This window comes from Mustelus asterias, chromosome 8, assembly GCF_964213995.1.
Source record: "Mustelus asterias chromosome 8, sMusAst1.hap1.1, whole genome shotgun sequence".
Taxonomy (NCBI): domain Eukaryota; kingdom Metazoa; phylum Chordata; class Chondrichthyes; order Carcharhiniformes; family Triakidae; genus Mustelus; species Mustelus asterias.
The window spans coordinates 86,703,841-86,726,161 of NC_135808.1; positions in this window are offsets into that span (position 1 = coordinate 86,703,841).

The following is a 22,321-nucleotide window of genomic DNA, read 5'->3' on the forward strand; positions in this document are numbered from 1 at the left end:
AATTAGAGCTTACATCAAACCTATGGGATACTTCAAATGAACTGGAAATACTTCATTTTAACAATGCTATATATTCAAGAAACACCATTCCTCATTTTGATAAGTACAATTACAGAAAGGAGTCATAAATTCTAAAATAGAAAGATTGGAATATTACAGATAACTCAGACGTTGAATTTAAAGCACAGTGAAAATATGTACCGTCTTTGTTCTGTTTGTAGAGGTTCAACATTTTGAAGACCATTTATCCCAACTCGTATTTTAGTTTGGTCTTGTAGCTGCTGTGCTACCAGTTTTCCAACTCCACCATGAATATAGTACATCGCACCATCGAGCTCACCTACAAAATAAAGGAATAAATTTATACTCTTGAAGATACTCAGTTTAGTATTTTATCTAACTTCATGGAATAGAAGTAAGCTCACATTTCCTTATTGCCTTGAAGATAAGAGAATGGATTATACTCAGCAGGACTGGTTGGACAATTGGATGAATATATGTCTATCATTTTGCCTCTGGAATCTGGGTTGAAATTTAAGATTAGAATTTAAGATTAGTAAGTCTCGTCTCTACTGTCCCCGGGAGAAATTAATTTGAATCTGCTTAACTCAGCTCTTATTAGGAATAGATTCAATAGCAAAAACACCTTACAAATTGGGATTATCTTGCTATTTACTCTCACATAAACCATATAGATGACTAATTTGTGAAGTCGAAAAAATATTTGTGTTTTTCAGAGGTTAGGATAAGGTAAAAACCTGGGCATACTCCAGATACAACTGATTGCACAATCAGGCACAACCTCATGTACATTTTTAACAGGTCCTTACATGCCAGCAGATTTGACACCAGCTGTCACAGGGCCATTTAATAGACCAGTAGAAGGAATAAAAGAGCAATCACCATCCCATGAGTCACACAGAGTCATTCAAGAGCCAACGGCTTTACTCCCCCTCTCATTCACATCTCCCATCCTCCAACACAATTCAAAGGGCAGTACTGAGAAGCAGCAGTAAGTTAGACAGTAGGATATATTCTCCATAAACAATCACAAGGTTAACCCCAGAGTAAGAGATGCTGACATCATGGTATTGCACTATTGTAATGACTCAGGAAGTCTGACTGGAAGGGAACATAGTTTATTACAGAATACAAAGTAAAAACTCCCGTAGTATACACACACTCGACCCTGCCTGGGACTACCATTCAGCAGGCCCAGTCCTGGGCCTGACTTATAAAAGGTAATGAGTTCCAGCTGAGTAACAGGCCATTGCCTGTTACCAGGGGAACTCACATCCAATGAGCTCCAAAGGGAGATCAATCAATGATTCCCCATGGACGTCGTGAGAGTTATCACAACTATTAAATCTTCAGACTTGGATTTAGGCTCTGCAGTGAATCCATTTGCACAGGGCTAGACTTCTGCAGCAGAATTGAATGGATGTATCTGCATATCGGGTGAGGTTTGGTTCAGGATCAATACCATATGGGATCATGATGCACGGATGCTTGTAATGGTGACTGCAGGAATTCAGTGAAATCAATTTATCATTGCATGTTATCAGAATAGTCTTCCTTGCTGCAGTTCCATTATAGCTGGCAACAACTTAGTGTTGGGCTAATTCCCATTCTCTTCTTGCCAGCCCTCCCTTTTCACCTGTTACATGGTGAGGCCCGGCATGATAGCATAATTGTGAAGCACACAGCACAATACTATCATTTTGCAAACCATCGAATTTATCTTGGTAATGGAATCTTCATTTCAACCTGCCTATCACATGCTGTGGAGAAATACCTCCTTATATTTTGGTTGTGGTTGGGTGTTTGTGAATGATTTTTGAGATGCTTGTGGCTTCATATTCTTTATAAACTGTCACATATTTACGGAATATCACATTCAAAACGATTATGAAATTCAGGCAGAGGAACTCCTTAATGGTTTATTTTCGGGTCAAAGTTCAGCTATATGGTGGAAGAATATCCTCCGTATTATGTAGAATAAAATCATTACCCTGTTTATAGACAAGTTTATACTTTTGTTCCAAGTATTGTGCTGAGTTTTATGGGGCCTGTGAGAGCGGAATAGGAGGTGGTGGGTGAAGGGGGGAGGGTGGTGGCGGGTTGGAGAGGGATTGAAAAATTGAGAAGGTACATGCTGACCCGGACTCCGAATATCAGTTTTATATGTGGCGGAAAGATAAAGGGTGGTGGTGCTACAATGGTTGGCCATACTAAGTTGAGATCATTAAGATGAATTTCTATGGACCTGATTGCGATTTTACAGGACATTTTGAATATAACAAATGATACCCAGAGATTGTGGGTTTCAGATCCCTGACCAGTTAAAGCTGGCAGCAAAAAAGGCAATCAGTGCAATCTCAGGACTACTTTTGCCAGTCCTGTTTGTACTTACCAGTGAAGGCACTGATAGGTGTTTGTTCTCTTGGACTGTTAATTCCTGTAATAGAGTACCAGTGTGACTTGTCTTTATAGACACGGGAAGCACCAGAGGTGGCCTGATTTTCACGGAGCAGCATCTGCAGATGAGGAATTGTCTCAACCTATGAAGAGAATAGAGAGCACATAATTCATTCATGTTTGGTGCTTTTGAAAATGTTATAGTCGTTTGTAGTACAGAACTTAAGTACTGTTGAATAAAATACATTTTGTTGGAGCTTTGCATCTTGCACTCATCAGGACACTTCACAATAATGCCACTGTCAGGGGAAACAACAACTTTATACTCCATGAAAAGGGAGTGCTGATTGGTTGGCAAATGGACTCTGATTGTTAGAGGTGTTGTCATGGAGAATGCACCAGTTCATGGTGACTGACAGTCACTGACAGCTGTATGAAGAGACTGTGTTTTACGAAGGAGGTCATTATAAAGAACTGTGACCTCCTGAACAAAGATAGCCAGGACTGCATTGCCTGTGGTAGTCATGGTCACTGTAGCTCAGGATTTTATGCTATAGGAACCTACCAGGCTTCTATAGGTTACAAAATACAATTGTCTGTGCAGTTCTGCATGAGTCAGGTCTCTGTAGCTCCGTACACTCTGCAAATGACTATATATTATTTGCTATTGTCAGAAAAGAGTCAAGATAGAGAGTCTAAGATTTTAGAATGATCCATGGAGCAATTGACTGAATATACATGACCATTCAAGTGCCTAATTTAAACTCAGGGATATTTAGGAACAGGAAAGGATTCCATTCAGTCAATTTGTAGCTTGTCCACAACTAGGATTAATGCCGGTAAATACCTGCTATCCTGGAGCTGCCATGATGCTTTTATAATGATGTGTTGGACTGGGGTGAACACAGTAAGAGTTTTAACAACACCAGGTTAAAGTCCAACAGGTTTATTTGGTAGCAAATACCATTAGCTTTCGGAGCGCTGCTCCTTCGTCAGATGGAGTGGATTTCGGAGCAGCGCTCCGAAAGCTACCAAATAAACCTGTTGGACTTTAACCTGGTGTTGTTAAAACTCTTACTGCTTTTATAATGAGACAGTCATCCATCACACAGATCTTTGACTCCAACACATGTATGTGGCTGGCTTCTACGTGGCAAGGGATTACCTCTGATGACCTAGCTCATGAGTCCCCTGTGAAATACCCAGACACCAGCTGAACATGCATGCAATAAGATTCACTATCACTGAGCTGATTATTGGGCTCCTGAAGCAGAGATACTGATACATTGAACAGTCAGGAGGTATCAGCAGTATTCGGCTGAGGAGATGTCCAGGTTCATCCTGACTGCTCTTTAATATGTTGTTCATGAGAGACAGGCCTTGTCTCCAGCAACTGTGTCAGATGGTCAAAGAGGAAGAGGAGGGCAAAGGGAACTAGGAGGAGCATCACGAGGCTCCAAATACATGATTGACACCTGGGAGAAGCACTTGCCAAGTCATTAAAGAGTACTTTTGAGAAATGTGCCCTTTGCTGTGCCTCTGGCCTCAATGCTGTTGATGTGGAGATGCCGGCTTTGGACTGGGGCAAGCACAGTAAGAAGTCTCACAACACCAGGTTAAAGTCCAACAGGTTTATTTGGTAGCACAAGCCACAAGCTTTCAGAGCGCTGCCCCTTCATCAGGTGAGTGGGAGTTCTGTTCGCAAACAGGGCATATAAAGACACAAACTCACAGTGCTGATTACAACCATCACTGCCTCCTCAGGGGAATGTATCATTTCAGATGTGATTAATGTCCTCTGGTCAGGTTTTGCTGCCACCTATTATGTGCTCTCTTGTTCTGGATGAGAAAGAGTACACATGATGAGTGAGTGTATTCAAGATATGTGTGATGCCTCACACGATTGAGGAACTGTGAGGAATGTCTAAGATAAGATAGGTTGCCTGTGAAGGATGCATTGTGCAGGGAGTGAACAGTTAGATGGTTGATGAAGATTATTGAAGTTGCTAATGGTGGTGTAGTTACTGAGAAGTGTGTTTGTGAATAGGATCTTTCTTTCCAGGACCCATGTGTCAATTCATTAATTGTTTGTGGCATGGAGCCAAGGGCTTCTGGCTGTCATGTGTATTACCTTAGCTGCCTCTGTGATTTTGTTTCCGCTTTGCAGGTAGAGGAAATTCCTTTGCCTTTGTATCGCCTCCACCAGACCCTGCAATATGAAGTCAGAGAGCCTGGGCGTCCCCCTGGAAGACTAATCTTTCCACATTTTTTGCCGCTAGTATTGGTTGCCAATCCCTAATTGCCCTTTAACTGAGTGGTTTGCTAGGCCGTTGAACCCAAAAAGGGATTGCTGAAAGCTGGCAACTAAAAGGCATGTAGGCAACTTTATATTTTAATTACTGTGGATCTGAAGGCTCTTTACCTCTCCCCAGGCGCTCCCTAACCAATTGAGAACCTGGCGTCGGATATAGACAATTTCTGAGGCCCCAATTTCTGCATCTCGCTGATTTCATTCAAATGAAGCACAAGGCCTGATCTCAATCAAGTCTTCAGCCAACATCTTTGGTTATGTATTCAAATTGTATCACCCAAATTGTGAATAATTTCTCCCCTGCTTTAGATTCCCAGCATTTTATGTCTAAGGAGTGAATTTTCCCGTTTTGCCCTCAACAGGAATCGTAATGGGTGAGGTGTGGACCATGGAAAGGTCTGTTGACCTTGGGCAGGATTTTTTGGTTTTGGAACGAGTTTGGCCAGAAAATCCCGCCCTTATCCCTGAGTTCCAGAATTCGAATTTTTCTATTTATTTCTGCCATTGTAGGCTTTTCCTTTTGCTCCCCAGAAGAGGGGGCTATTTTTCTTAAAATAAAACAGAAAATGCTGGAAAAACTTAGCAGGTCTGACAGCATCTGTTGAGAATGATGTTGCCTGACCAGCTGAGCTTGTCCAACATTTTCTGTTTTTACTTCTGACTGCAGTATTTTGCTTTAATTTTAGGATATTTTTATTCTTGCTTCATTTGACTATCTTGCTGGTTCCAAGTATCGTCGTGTACAATGCCAAGATAAATATGTAACCCACTTTTTATTTTAGCTAACTCTGTGTTTAGGTATTGGCGGTGCAAAAAGTATACAGCGCTCAGATGTAACTCTTACACCTAGGAATAGTAAACATTCTACAAGTATTGTTACCCTGAAATATCTGCAACCACTTTGAACAACTTTAAGGAAAAACAGGTTGTAAGCAAGTGTGAGTGAAAGCCATGTTCTAATTCACCTCTGTGCTCCACTTAGGTAGTCTAAATGATGTTGCCACTGGGGTTGCAGATTGTACCCTTGTTTTACATCCATTGTTGAAGAAGCCAGCAGCCATATTCTGGATCCTCTCTGTGACAAGAATAAGATTTTTCATAAACACCAATTCCAAACAAATTCAAATTTCCACTTAATACATTATTCAAGAACAAAAAATATCGATCTTTCGGATGAGGCACTATACCAAGGTCCCAATTGCCCTATCAAGTGGAAGTAAAAATTCCAGAGTATTAATGAAAGACACTGTACTAACCAATGTTTATCCCTCAATCAACATGACTAAAACAGATTATCTAATCATTTATCCAATTACTCTTTGCGGAGCCTTGCTTGCTACATGTAACTTGGCTGCTGTATTCCCCTGCTTACAAAATTACCAAACATTGTTTCAAAAGTAATTAATTGTCTGCCCAGCATTTTGGTTCATCCCGAGATAATGAAAAGTGCTATATGAATGTAATCCTGTCTTTCTTTTTCAAAAGCCCAAGCAAATGTTATGAGAACCAGGCTTAAGAACTCTTTTAGGCAGTTGCTTTTGTACTTATAAATATAAGAATGTCACCCCCGAGGAATAGAAAACGTTCACATTTCAGACAGATGGGGCCAGATTTTCAAATGCTGACACCCTGCTGGGGTGTGCTTTGAAAATTGCGGCCCCGGAGAACGTGTTTTCCACTTGTCCGGGACAATCTGAGATTTTCAAAGTGCTGGCAATGTGAAGGAACAAGGAACCTGCTTGCCTCCAATTAATGGCTCATTAAGCTCCTCTAGGAGGTAGTTAATGGGCAGAGGGGGTCGATACTGCAATTTTTAATGCTAATTTTAGTATGTCAGAAGAGACTGGTGCACATTAATGTGAAGCTATCACGTTCACTGTGGAGCCAAAGACGTTCTGCCTTTGAGGTTGAAAGTTATTGGGCCCTCTGGTAATCTGCACTGGAACATGCGCATTATCTTAGTTTGACCCAATTGCCCTCAGTAGCAAGCATTTATCCTGCTGGCTCTCTAAGGAACTGCTTGTTTTGGCAAAGCAGCAGCGTGCCCCATAATGGCAGTCCCTTGACTTTGATGCTGGTGTCAGTCAGGCAGCTCCCGCATCCTGGAGGCAGCCGGCACCACAAATTGGATGTCAACCTCATCTCTGATCCAATTAGGACATTACCATTTGAAAATAGTGTTGCTTGAGTGATGCAGTGGAGGCGTTAGGTTGGGACCTGGAACTCACCTGAGTGTTAGGTTCCTGACCCCATTTTGAAAATCTAATCCCAATGTCAGCATCAAATACTCCCAAGTTCAGGTAAGGTGCAGCGAGTTACAGAACATGGTTAATCTAATTACAAAAATAATTGGGAGTTAGTTTTGTGTTGCAAGCCAGCAACCAAATCTGTAAAGATGATCCCAAATTCATTCTATTTCATGGTCAGGATAGCATCATGAATGCTGAAAAAAGAAAATAGTGGAAATGTATTGGAGATCATTCTAACCTAACCCAGCCAATAGGAAACTGACAGGATTTTAAAAATTCATTCATGGGACATGGGCGTCGCTGGCTGGGGCCAGCATTTATTGCCCATCTCTAGTTGCCCTTGGGGGGCAGTTGAGAGTCAACCACATTGCTGTGGCTCTGGAATCACATGTAGGCCAGACTGGGTAAGGACGGCAGATTTCCTTCCCTGAAGGACATTAGTGAACCAGGTGGGTTTTTCCGACAATCGACAATGGCTTTATGGTCATCAGTAGATTCTTAATTCCCATATTTTTTATTGAATTCAAATGCCACCATCTACTGTGGTGGGATTCAAACCAGGGTCCCCAGAACATTAGCTGAGTTTCTAGATTAATAGTCTAGCAATAATACCACTAGGCCATTACCTCCCCTGGATTAATCAGTCATTTTACACCCATTTGGTTTGTATTTTCCATTGATTTAAGTTAAAATAACTTCCCACATGTCTGCTGTTATCTTAAATAGAAACATTTAACATTTTGGATGTGACACATCATTGTTCCCGTGAACCATTCATCTTTGTTTTCTTATGCTGAATAACCTGATGTGCATTTCCAGCATTTTCTGTTTCAGAACTAGATTTGACAAAAGTCATTGATCTGAAACATTATCTCAGTTTCTCTCTCCACAAATGCAGCCTTATCTGCTGAGCATTCCCAGCATTTTCCATTGTCAATGTAAATAGTTCCCTCTCAGCTACAGTAACTGTTTTCACCATGTCTGCTTTGTAAACTGCTGAATCTCATTTCCAAAGTCATTGAATGTGCTGTTGTCTCCCAAATGCGTGTCCACCTTAAATCCATTTGCATGTCTACACTCATGTTCAAATGGTTTTGCTGAGTTTGCGTTTCCCACATTGTGAGTCATGCCCCACTCCTTGGAAACTTTCCATCTTGCACTCATCAGGACAATTCACAAGAATACCAATTGTAAAGGAAACAATAATTTATACTCTATGAGAAGAGAGTGCCAATTGGCTGACCAAGAACTCTGATTGGTAATGGCATTGCCATGGGGAATGCACTAGTTGATAGTGACTGACAGTTTACTGCCAAACTTTGTTTGAAATTTAAACCAAGCAGTGTGACTCTGGTTGGTCAAGACATTGCCCTGAGGAATGAAGCAGCAAATGGCTGTCACTTACTTTGTTTAGCTGAAACATGCACAATGTGTGTTCATGTTCTTTCTTTCTGCAAAGAACACAGCCCTGTGTGTTAATATTTGCAGCTTCCAGTGCAAGTAAATGTACCACCAAATTAGAGCCCACTTGATAATTTTGAATTGTCGGCGTAACTCTCAGCACATCGAGGATTATTTAGCAAATGTTGTCCAATCACGGAATCACATCTAATGTTGGACATTATGTTTTGAGTGTTCCAAGCACATGCTGATTTTGTACATCCTGTACCTTGCCTGTTGTGAACAGCTGTTTGATATGATCTGCCAGTCTTTGGGGTTTACAGCCTACACATCTAGCATCACACTGGCAATGAAATTCATACACCGCATTACTCATTTGTGAGATAGATAGAATGTCTTTTTGGCTTGATGGTAGCATCCCGTTAGTGGTGAATATCACTTGTGTTGATACTGCATAGTGGCAGTGTGAAAAAGCGAACTTCACCTGTTTCTCACATGTTTCAGCTACCTTGACCTTTCAGGGTAATCAAAGGTAGGCTGGGCACTTTTCAGTGCCGAATGTAATGGCCTTAGGCCTGTTCATGAGTTTGTGCGATAAACAGCACAAAATGATCTGATTAAAGGAGACATTATCTCGCAGGATGTCTTTGATGCACCCTATTTTCAGCAGCAAGCTTGGATAGTGAGCAACAGGTTCTGTTTATGAGGTTGCCGATAAGACTAATCTTATTCCCTAAGAACTGTAAGAATCCCAAAGGCTATATTGACCAATGAAGGTATGCTTATGGAGGACTGTGGTATAGAACCCCCCGGCATATTTCACAACAAGTACGTCAAAGAAAGGGAATTCATCCGACTGCCCCACTTCAAAGGTAAATTTGAAAGCAGGATGGAGCCCATTTGACGTGTTTGAAAATTATTACATGCAGCTGCAGATTTAGAAATAGCAAATGTATCATCCACATATTGGAAATATGCAAGAGGTCGGAGGTTAGGTGTTATTTCATCAAAAGCACATTTCTTATGGAACTTAACAAAGATGTCTATAAGAGCAGATCCCATGATAACACCATCTGTTTAGGCATACATGGTGTCATTGAAACTGAATTCAAACTGTGCAAGTTGCTGAGTTCAACTGATTCATGCAACGGCAGTGGGTCTAGATCACCACTCTCTTCTCATACATTACAAATCACTATTCCCTTCACATTTGATATTCTTGCAAATTGTTCTGATGATTGCAAGACAAAATGCTTTAAGAGATGTCTGTTTTTTCAACAATATTCAAGTCAATTGAAAGCTTCAATAGGCACTCATCCATCAGCTGGGATCAGGTAGCTCTATAGAGATTGGGGTTCAAGCCTGGGACTCTTCTGATCTATATGAACTGTACAGTCATGTCCATATGAACTATACAGTCATGTATATTTTGATCTACCTAACAAACCAGCTAAGCAGAGGCCAGACAGTCTTAATAGGGAGGAAGGAAAAGAATATTGAACAGCTATTTCAGCAGCCAATTTCAAAGCAATATTGGCGGGGGTCTGAAAATTGCTTAACAGTAGCTTCGGTCATGAATGTACTGTGGCAATAAAGAATAGGAAAAACAATGGAAGAGACTGTGAAGCTGAGAGTCTTTTTTTCCTGAGAAATGCAATATCCTGTGTAGCCAGTGGGAACAATACAGGATGTGTTTAAATAGTTTTCTACTGAGCATAGGATGTATTGTGTAAGTGGGCCTGAGGCAAGTATATCCCCACAAATAAGAAGGATAATAGAACGTGTGTCAATCACACGGCCACATCTGTGCTAGTCTGGAATATGTTAGTGAGGTCATTTGTGATTATAAAAATAAAATGATCAGAGGAGTTTATGCTGATATGTAGTTCTATGATTAAGGAGTTTACGTTGATACGTAGTTCTATTATTAAGGAGTTTACGTTGATATGTAGTTCTATGATTAAGGAGTTTACGTTGATACGTAGTTCTATTATTAAGGAGTTTACGTTGATATGTAGTTCTATGGTTTAAGGTAACAAAATATATTCAATTGAAGAAGAACTTAAAAAAGATGACAGTGTTTGCAGAGTAAGTACAGATACACTCTCAAAATCGGCAGGATCAGGACTGATGTCATGCCAGATTTTGGATTTTGCCATATTTCCAGTTGGGTACTTGAAGCCAACCTGAATTGGGTAGAGTCAAGGATCACTTGCAGTGTGGGAATAGACAAGCACACAAGGGGCACAGAGGATGAAAGGTACAGTGCCATGCAGTGCCTAGCCAAATTGTCCTGGCAAGTTAATTAAAATTGAGTAAAGTAGGGAAACAATGATGCATGGCATATTCTAAAAATGCCCACATTTAGGACACCTATTTTTGAGAGAGTGGATCTTTAGTATGATATTATCAATTGCTTGTCGTGCTCCTGGAATGTAAATCAACTCACCAGAGCCCTTCAACAGCACCTTCCAAACCTGCAACTTCTACCATCTAGAAGGACAAGGGCAGCAGATACTGGGGACATCACCACCTGGAAGTTCCCCTCCAAGTCACTCACCATCCTGACTTGGAACTATATTGCCATTCCTTCACTGTCACTGGGTCAAAATTTTGGAACTCCCTGTCTAACAGCACTGTGGGTGTACTTAAATCAGAGGTTCAAGAAGGCAGCTCACCACCATCTTCTCAATTAAGGATAGCCAATAAATGCTGACCTAGCCAGCAAACCCCACAGCCCATGAAAAAATAAAAAAACTTCAGCCAAGGGATCTTTTTCACTTTTCAGTAACTGTAAAGCGTGTTAAGTGAGGGTGGGTTTGGATTTGCTCATGGTGCCTCCTCACTGTCAAATTTGCATTCACTATCTGATCTAAACATTGCCCCCTGAGACAGATATTTTCTTGAGATAAATCAGTGAACTATATCTACTTTAAATATCTATTTTTAGTTTTCTAAAAGAACAACAACTTTTATTTATTATAGCACCTTTACTGTCATGGTGCTTTACAAGAGCATTAGAAAGCAGCATTGGACATGAACCATATAAGGAGTTAAACAGAAGGAAGAATGTGGGACTGGCAGGAGGCAATAGAATAGTCAAGCTTGAGGTAGCAAAGGCATGAATGAAGGTTTTGGCATCAAATGAACTGAGGTAGGGATGAAGTCGATATGACAGAGGTGAAAATCGGGGTTTTGGTGGTGGTGCAGATATGGCATTGGAATCTCAACTCAGATTCAAATATCATACTGAGGTGGCAGCATGAACCATGACAGTAAAGGTGCTATAATAAACAAAAGTTGTTGTTCTTTTAGAAAACTAAAAATAGACATTTAAAAGGAGGTATAGTTCACTGATTTATCTCAAGAAAAGACCTGTCTCAGGAGGCAATGTTTAGACCAGATAGTGAATATATAAATTTGACAGTGAGGAAGCACCATAAGTAAGCCCAAACCCATCTTCACTTAGCACGTTTTACAGTTACTGAAAAGTGAAAAAGATCCCTTAGCTGAAGTTTTTTTATTTTTTCATGGGCTGTGGGGATTGCTGGCTAGGTCAGCATTTATTGGTTCAGCCAGTTGCCTGGGACAGGGTTGGAGTCTGTGGCTAGGGAACAGAGTTTGTAGAATGTTTCAAAGAAAATGGTTTCAGTCTTCCCAATTTTTAATTGGAGAAAATTTTGTCGAATGACAAATGTTAGGTAAAAGGTTTGATAATTTATAGACATTGGAGCAGCCAAAAGAGGTGGTGATGAGGTAGGGTTGGATATCATTAGCACATGTGGAAACTAATGCTGTTTTTGTATGATGTCATTGAGTGTTAGTATGTGAATGAGAAACAGCAAAGGGTCAAGAAAGATCCTTGGGGGAGACCAATGGTAACAGTATAAGAGTGGAAAGAATAACCATTGCAGGTGATAGACTGGCTATGGGTAGATACACAAGAATGGAATCAGGCAGATGGTACTGTTAATCCCAGATGACTTTCATTGTTCTTTTTCTCTTAGTCTTAGCAATACTCATCTGATGTGAAGGATTACTTTTTTTATCTTCAACGTCAGAGAAAAGTGTTAAAGTGTTATTGGCAGACGTACAAAGCACTTCGAAAGATGATTTTGCTAGTTCTGGTCCTGCAATCCTGAAAATAAGGGGACAATTACGTTAAAAAAGCATTCTTCCTCAGGACATTAAATATTCTGAAAAAATGTTAACAGGCTAGATGTTCTTTCACTTCTCCAAACCATGCAAGGCAGCAGGCTAAATATTATAGCCTAACCCAATTTTATCTGTACACAACATCCATGCAAACATATTCAAAGCAAATCGCAAATAGTCTGCTGATTTTTATGCTGTCTGGCCTGAAGGCAGTAATGACCATTGTTTCCCCACTACTTGCCTGACTGATGTTGACAAACTCCACTTAGTTTGAGGTCTGTCCAGGTGTAACCTGTCCAGTTTGTACTGGTCCCATCTCCCCCAGAACTGGTCCCAATGCCCCAGGAATCTGAAACCCTCCCCCTCACATTATCACTTCAACCATGTATTCATCCAAAATATCCTGCTATCTCTACTTGACTAACATTGGCACTGGTAGTAATCCTGAGATTTGACTACCTTTGACATCTGACTTCTCAACTTTCTAACTCTCTATATTCTGCTTTTAGGACATCATATCTTTTTTTTCAACGTATGACATTGGTACCGATGTGTACCACAATCACTGGCTGTTCACTCTCCCCCTCCAGAATATCCTGCAACTGCTCCGAGACATCCTTGGCACTAGCACCAAGGAGACAACATACCATTGTGGAGTCTCGTTTGCAGCCACAGAAACATCTATCTATTCCCCTTTTAATTGACTCTCCTATAATTATTGCATTTTCACACTTTTTACTCCTTCCCTTTGCAGCAGAATCAACTGAGGTGCAACAAAATTGGTGGTTGTTGCTTTTCACTGAGAGGTCATTCCTCTCAACAGTATCCAAAGCAGTATATCTGTTTTTCAGGGGAATACACAGTAAGAGTTTTAACAACACCAGGTTAAAGTCCAACAGGTTTATTTGGTAGCAAATGCCATTAGCTTTCGGAGCGCTGCTGCTTCGTCAGATGGAGTGGATATCTGCTCTCAAACAGGGCATACAGAGACACAAAATCAAGTTACAGAATACTGATTAGAATGCGAATCTCTACAGCCAACCAGGTCTTAAAGATACAGACAATGTGAGTGGAGGGAGCATTAAGCACAGGTTAAAGAGATGTGTATTGCCTCCAGACAGGACAGCCAGTGAGATTCTGCAAGTCCAGGAGGCAAGCTGTGGGGGTTACTGATAGTGTGACATAAGTCCAAGATCCCGGTTTAGGCCATCCTCATGTGTGCGGAACTTGGCTATCAGTTTCTGCTCAGCGACTCTGCGCTGTCGTGAAGGCCGCCTTGGAGAATGCTTACCCGAAGATCAGAGGCTGAATGCCCGTGACCGCTGAAGTGCTCCCCCACAGGAAGAGAACAGTCTTGCCTGGTGATTGTCGAGCGGTGTTCATTCATCCGTTGTCGTAGCGTCTGCATGGTTTCCCCAATGTACCATGCCTCGGGACATCCTTTCCTGCAGCGTATCAGGTAGACAACGTTGGCCGAGTTGCAAGAGTAGGTACCGTGTACCTGGTAGATGGTGTTCTCACGTGAGATGATGGCATCCATGTCAATGATCCGACACGTCTTGCAGAGGTTGCTGTGGCAGGGTTGTGTGGTGTCGTGGTCACTGTTCTCCTGAAAGCTGGGTAGTTTGCTGCGGACAATGGTCTGTTTGAGGTTGTGCGGATGTTAGAAGGCAAGAAGTGGGGGTGTGGGGATGGCCTTGGCGAGATGTTCGTCTTTATCAATGACATGTTGAAGGCTCCGGAAGAGATGCCGTAGCTTCTCCGCTCCGGGGAAGTACTGGACGACGAAGGGTACTCTGTCCACTGTGTCCCGTGTTTGTCTTCTGAGGAGGTCGGTGCGGTTTTTCGCTGTGGCACGTCGGAATTGTCGATCGATGAGTCGAGCTCCATATCCTGTTCTTATGAGGGCATCTTTCAGCGTCTGGAGGTGTCTGTTGCGATCCTCCTCATCCGAGCAGATCCTGTGTATACGGAGGGCTTGTCCGTAGGGAATGGCTTCTTTAACGTGTTTAGGGTGGAAGCTGGAGAAGTGGAGCATCGTGAGGTTATCCGTGGGCTTGCGGTACAGTGAAGTGCTGAGGTGACTGTCCTTAATGGAGATGTGTGTGTCCAAGAATGCAACCAATTCCGGAGAGTAGTCCATGGTGAGTCTGATGGTGGGATGGAACTTGTTGATGTCATCATATAGTTGTTTCAGTGATTGTTCACCATGAGTTCAAAGGAAGAAAATGTCATCGATGTATCGAGTGTATAGCATCGGTTGAAGGTCCTGTGCAGTGAAGAAGTCTTGTTCAAACCTGTACATGAAGATGTTGGCATATTGAGGTGCGAATTTGGTCCACATGGCTATTCCGTGTGTCTGGATGAAGAACTGGTTGTTGAAGGTGAAGACATTGTGGTCCGGGATTAAGCGCATGAGTTGTAAAATTGCATCTGGAAACTGGCAGTTGTCGGCGTTGAGCACTGAGGTCGTTGCAGCAATGCCATCATCGTGAGGGATGCTGGTGTAGAGTGCCGAGACATCCATTGTGACGAGGAGTGCTCCTGGTTCAACTGCTCCATGTGTGTTGAGTTTCTGTAGGAAGTCCGTAGTGTTGCGACAAAAGCTGGGGGTTCGTTGTACAATGGGTTTCAGGATGCCCTCGACATAGCCGGAGTGGTTCTCGCACAGGGTCCCATTGCCCGATACAATGGGACGGCCGGGTATGTTTGCCTACGGACCCCTACGGACAAGCCCTCCATATACACAGGATCTGCTCGGATGAGGAGGATCGCAACAGACGCGGAAAGATACCCACATAAGAACAGGATATGGCGCTCGACTCATTGATCGACAGTTCCAACGCGCCACAGCGAAAAACCGCACCGACCTCCTCAGAGACAAACATGGGACACAGTGGACAGAGCACCCTTCGTCGTCCAGTACTTCCCCGGAGAAGCTATGGCATCTCCTCCGGGGCCTTCAACATGTCATTGATGAAGACGAACATCTCGCCAAGGCCATCCCCACACCCCCACTTCTTGCCTTCAAACAACCGCACAACCTCAAACAGACCATTGTCCGCAGCAAACTACCCAGCCTTCAGGAGAACAGTGACCAAGACACCACACAACCCTGCCACAACAACCTCTGCAAGACGTGCCGGATCATCGACACGGATGCCATCATCTCACGTGAGAACACCATCTACCAGGTACACAGTACCTACTCTTGCAACTCGGCCAACGTTGTCTACCTGATACACTGCAGGAAAGGATGTCCCGAAGCATGGTACATTGGGGAAACCATGCAGCGCTACGACAATGGATGAATGAACACCGCTCGACAATCACCAGGCAAGACTGTTCTCTTCCTGTGGGGGAGCACTTCAGCGGTCATGGGCATTCAGCCTCTGATCTTCGGTTAAGTGTTCTCCAAGGCGGCCTTCACGACACACGACAATGCAGAGTCGCTGAGCAGAAACTGATAGCCAAGTTCCGCAAACATGAGGATGGCCTAAACCGGGATCTTGGATTTATGTCACACTATCAGTAACCCCCGCAGCTTGCCTCCTGGACTTGCAGAGTTTCACTGGCTGTCTTGTCTGGAGACAATACACATCTCTTTAACCTGTGCTTAATGCTCCCTCCACTCACATTGTCTGATTTTTGAGACCTGGTTGGCTGTAGAGATTCGCATTCTAATCAGTATTCTTGATTTTGTGTCTCTGTGCCCTGTTTGAGAGCAGATATCCACTCCATCTGACGAAGGAACAGCGCTCCGAAAGCTAATGGCATTTGCTACCAAAAAAACCTGTTGGACTTTAACCTGGTGTTGTTAAAACTCTTACTGTGTTTACCCCAGTCCAACACTGGCATCTCCACTTCAGGGGAATGGCCAGAGGAGATTCCTGCACTGCCTGCCTAGTCCTCTTGTATAGAGGGGTGGTCACAACACAGGCTAAGATTCACCAGGCAGGAAGGGAATGGGTGTCAGGTAGTCACCCATTCCCTTCCTGACTGGGGAATCTTAACCTGTGTTGTGACCATCCCTCTGTACATGCTATCCATGATTATCTCCGCCTTGCAACCGCTCCACTGTGTCCCCAGCCGCCGCCACTCCTGCTCCAAAACCTGGGCTTCCAGGAGCTGCAGCTGGAGACACTTGCTGCACACATGTTGGCCCCGGGCGCTGGAAACGTTTCCTGCTTTCCACATGGAGCACAAGGAGCACACCACGGCTTGGAGCTCTCCTGCCATGACTTACCCCTTTAAATTAAATCTTTGGAAGATGCTTAATATCAGATTATATCCATTCTCTAGGGCCCTTCTTTCTTGGCCCTCGTTGCTACTGAATATACCCTTACAAACTATAAACCACAAAAAAGATCTCTGAAGCCATAAATAATAAATGTATACTTTACCTGACCTTACCTACTACTCACCAATTAGCTCTCTCCCTTGTGTCCTCTACTACTGCAGCAGGGCAAGACCACTCTCTGGAGATTTACAAGTTAGAAAGCGAGGACAAAAAGCAAAAAAGCACCTCTTTCCCCTCTGCACCCAATTCCGACTCAGCTCCCAATTCCTGATACCCACACTCACTCTGGCTGTGTCTCATAGTACGTGCACAAAGTTTACTATAATATGCAGGGGTACAGGGAAAAGGTAGGGGAATGATACTAAGCCATAATACTCATTTAGAGATCTGGTGCAGACACGATGGGCCACATGGCCACCTTCTGTGCCATAACGATTCCGTGATTCGAGTTCAGTGAATCTTGCAGCACCCTCATTGGTCAATAATGATCATGTTTGTTCTATTGCATTTTTGCAGCCTTGCTGACCACAGCTGATCATATCTGTTTTCTAATTGACAAGACTCTATTCAAGAACCTTAAAGGCAAACTAGTGTGCAGCTAGTGATGGAAGAAAGGGGAATGTGGCCTCCTTGAATGCAACAGGGCTATACTTGATGCTAGGCCCCGGTGATGTGCTGCACTGCTTGGGTCTCCCTTCCATTACAGGTAGGAACATGGTCATCAGGTGTGGGGTGCTCTTGGCGTTGCTGTACGCGGTGCTGGTCTGGCCCAGTCCCCGATCCTGCACTGCGGGCAGTCACCTTAGCCATCTTCAAATTCATCTGGAGATCAAAGATGGATTGTGTCCGAAGGGAGTGCATGTACAAATCTCCGGATAAAGGAGGGAGAAATGTACCCAATGTCACCCTCATCCTGTTGGCCGCCTTTTGTGTGGCTGCATTAAGCTAAGTGTAGATCCTCAGTACGCAAACACCAAGTATCACTACATACTGAGGTTCTACCTGTCCCAGTATTGAGAAGGAGGGTCTAGCCATATTGCTGTGGAATGCTCCAAGTAGTTGGACCATGCGCATCACCCCTCCCTCGTGGAAAAATATGTTCCGAAAAACACTTTTCACCACAATCCATCAAGCAGTGTTCCGCATATAGCATCCTTGAGGCCCTGAGGAAAATGGAAATGGTGTATCCTGTCGCCTGGTTCCCTGAGCAGACTGTCACAGTCATTTGGCAGCATGCCTCATTGCTAGAACTTCCAAACAAGCATCAAGACCTAGCTGGTGGTGAGAAGGGAACTCCTGCCAGATCTTCTATGTGCACCCAATGTGCCTGCGGCGCGCACGCTGCCCTCGTAGTGGCTGCAGGGGGGACGGGGGAAAGAGAGACAGTTGCATGCCTCCTTAAGGAATATGCTTTTACAAAGGTGGTCGGGAGAGAGGTGCCATGGTATTTGTTCAGGTTCATCCCGAGCAGCTCAGTGACGCAAGATTTTGTACTCTACAGACCGTGCCAGAGATGCACACTGAGACAAACATCAGCTGTTGCTAGAGGATCATCAACTCAGTGAAAGACGCTCTTTGGTCTGCCTGGAACTTGATCTGCCAGCGTAAAGAAATTTCCTCGAACAAGTGTTGCAGGTGGTACATTCCAAGGTCCAGTACTCAAGCTTGGGGCAGGTGCCGTCAAGGTGCAATGGGGTAAGGACACTGTGTAAGGCCTTTCAGCCAATGTACACTGAGGGGCAAGTAACTGTAAAACCCCTCGGACTGTGCACTTAGTCCTAACTCTATGCACCTGCATTGAAGCACCTCAGAGTGCGACACAACCAATGTATATAGTTGCAACAGAATTGTACTCTCTGTAACAAAAATATTGAAATGTGAAGTTCTTATTACTGAATGGAAGCAGTTCAGACCACATCTTGGTCTCTGGAGAAAATGTGAATATCATTGCACTTTCTTATTATGCCAATTTGAAATTATTTAATGTCTCCTTCAGGTATTTTAGCAATAAAGTATTTTTTGCAAAATAACGCTTGAATTGGAAGACCGGTGGCACAGTGGTTAGCATTGCTGCCTCACAGCGCCAGAGACCCGGGTTCAATTCCCGGCTTGGGCCACTGTCTGTGCGGAGTCTGCACGTTCTCCCCGTGTCTGCGTGGGTTTCCTCCTGGCATTCCAGTTTCCTCCCACAGTCCGAAAGATGTGCTGGTGTGGTGCATTGGCCATGCTAAATTTTCCCTCTGTGTACCCAAACAGGCACTGGAGTGTGGTGATTTGGGGATTTTCACAGTAACGTCATTGCAGTGTTAATGTAAGCCTACTTGTGACACTAATAAATAAACTTAAACAGATGAGACAGGGTTTGGGTAAGAAACTAGGAATGGAGTAGCAATGTGACGCTGATTGCCAGCCCAAGGAACGTCAGGCCTTAACTGGACCACCCATATAAATACTGTGGCTACAAGAGCAGATCAGAGGCTGGGAATTCTGAGGTGAGTAACTCACCTCATGACTCCCGAAGCCTGTCCATTATCTACAATGCAAAAGTCAGGAATGTGATGGAATGCTCTCTAAATTCCTTTGACTTTTGTGGCGCTCGGAGCTGGCTCGGGGATGAGTGGGGGGGACAACATAGGGTCTGGTGCAGGGAGGTCCAGGTGGCCTGCAATCGGGGAGTGGGGAGGGGGGGGGGAGAGGTGGTCAGAAGGCCAGCAATGGTGGGATTGCGGGGCAGGCCAGTTATCGGGAGGCTGGCAATGGGGGGGTTGGGGGGCACTGCGCATGTGCCAATGTCTGCTCTGACAGATCAGCGCATGCGCATTGGCTCGCTCCCTGCTATGCTGCCAGCCTCTCAGGCAGGATGAGAACCTGCCCCCTACTTATCAGAATGAATCCTGCTGAGGCACTCTGCAATGCTCAGAGTGTCAGAGATTCACTCTGGTAAGTATGCTCAAAAAGTGGGCAGGGAATACTCCCGCTTTCCTGCACATTGGGCACATAGACTTTTTTGGGAGAATCCCGCCATGATCTTACGATGAGGGGAAGATCATTGATGAAAGGTGGTGGGGCCTAAGATACTATCCTCAGGAATCCCTGAAACAATGTCCTGGGGTTGAGTTGAATGGCCTCAAACAACCACAACCAGCTGAAGATGGGTGGGCTTAGATCCTGTATTTTTCAAGACTTTAAGTATAGCTTCAGTGTCTGGCGCTACGTGATGTTGCAGAAGCTGCCATTGCAATTTGGAAAGTGCCAGCAGTATAGCAGTTGAGAACTGGATTGACTCCACATTAATAATGGAGCTGTCTGGGCAGTTGATCCAGGCTACAGATCAGAAGCTGGGCACTTGTTTTCCAAAGCTTTCTTGGTAAATCAAAATCTATGTTTCCTACTCTTATAAGATTTTCCTGAGGCCTATAGACTTGTAGGGAGAAATAAGTTTAGTTTTCCTGTAATGCTGCTGCCAGACTCTACTTTGCTCCCTTTCATTTTGCTTCTTTGTCAATCAAGATTGCATTCCGAAGAATCTCCACCAGAAAACCCATGCTGCTCTGTACTATCATCCTCTGAGAGTGGGGGATATCAATCCTTGCATGGTCAGACCTCTCGTATTGTCAGTTTAAGTTGCACCTTAGTAGCTCCCCAAAGAAATAAAGGTGTCTTGAATGGTGCAGTCCAAACCAGACAACTCGACAAATGGTACCCCGACACAACCACTAGAAATCGCTAAACCTGGCGAGCCACTTCATGTGATTTTATGATCACAATTTATAGTGAATGTCTGAAGGTAGAAATGATAGGAATTCTAACGTCTTATGCCATCCTGTCATTTCCATCTGTTTCCATGGTGGAGATGGTCAAAGGTTACCCAGAGGAGCCATTCCTCCCATCAGTCAGACTAGAAATGTCAGCAGACACAAAAAGTGGAAGTCCAACAAAAATAAGCTTTACTCCCAAAGCCCAATCCTGAGCACTGAGATATATCCTTATTGTGCTCCATTTTTCCAAAAGTGCAACAAGAGGAGGGAATGGCACCCAGTTAATCGCTCACTCAGAGAGCCAGTGCAAACACAATGGGCCAAATAACCTTCTGTGCTGTAGCAACTCTGTGAAATCTTTGGGGCCATAACATAACACACATAATACCATTAAAAAATGTTTAAATATCCACAGTGATGTTACATATATTCGTTTAAATTTAATGCTTTTACAACCTACATTAGGGGAAAAAAATCAAAGGACTGATATTGGTCTCAGGTGGTAGAAAAACCGGGCAACAGGTAAAACCTTTGCCCATTTTGCATTATGAATAAAAAATTCAAATAGAGAAGCAACTTTACACATCGAGAGAAATTAGTTGGATTCTTAATGTAAGAACTATTTTATTCACTTATACAAAACCTATGTGATTATCCCTCCATCTGAAGTTAACTTTGTGCACTCTGGTCATAATCACTTAAAGAAGCTGTTCTATGTTGTTTTGGTTCTTGACATATAGGAAGCAGAATGTATATATTTAAAGCAGTTCCTAATTATCTCTGCTGCGGTTAAAAATAAAAGCTTTTTTCATTTGATTTATTAAAAGTGATAAGTGTCTTTGTGACATTGTATAAGAACAGGATTAAGCTCAACTTTGCTTGCCACCAACTGCAAACAGGACAGATCAGTTTGGTAAATAGGGAATCAAAGAGATACTAGGCCATTATTTGTGATGTGGAGATGTCGGCATTGGACTGGGGTGGGCACAGTAAGAAGTCTCACAACACCAGGTTAAAGTCTAACAGGTTTATTTGGTATCACAAGCTTTCGGAGCTCTGCTCATCTGATGAAGGAGCGACGCTCCAAAAGCTCAAAGAACAAAGAACAATACAGCACAGGAACAGGCCCTTCGGCCCTCCAAGCCCGCGCCGCTCCCCGGTCCAGGATTGAATCCTGAATCCAGGATCCCCACCCAATTTTCCAGCCTATCTACATACCAATATCCTATCCACCGAGCTGTCCCTCACAGCTACGATGCTTTGTTCATTACAACCTATTAACTTACCCCCACCCCCCCATTCCAGACCATGTGATCTCCAGGGAGAGGCGAAAACCCAGAGTGAAAAACCCCAGGGCCAATATGGGGAAAAAAAAATCTGGGAAATTCCTCTCCGACCCCCTGAGGCGATCGAAACGAGTCCAGGAGATCACAATGGCCCCGATCGGAAAATGCTTCCCAACCCTAGTCATTTCCACTTCCACGAACACCATATGAATCCCCTGCCCCCGAGACAGGTTCCCAACTATCCGCAGTCTCACTCTGTACTGGCACCAGCAAGATGATCGTAGAATGAAGCCTTGAAACGAGAAACCAGGAACAATTAGCCCGCGCCGCTCCCTGGTCCAAACTAGATCACTCTTTTGTATCCCTCCATTCCCACTCCGTTCATATAGCTGTCTAGATAAGTCTTAAACGTTCCCAGTGTGTCCGCCTCCACCACCTTGCCC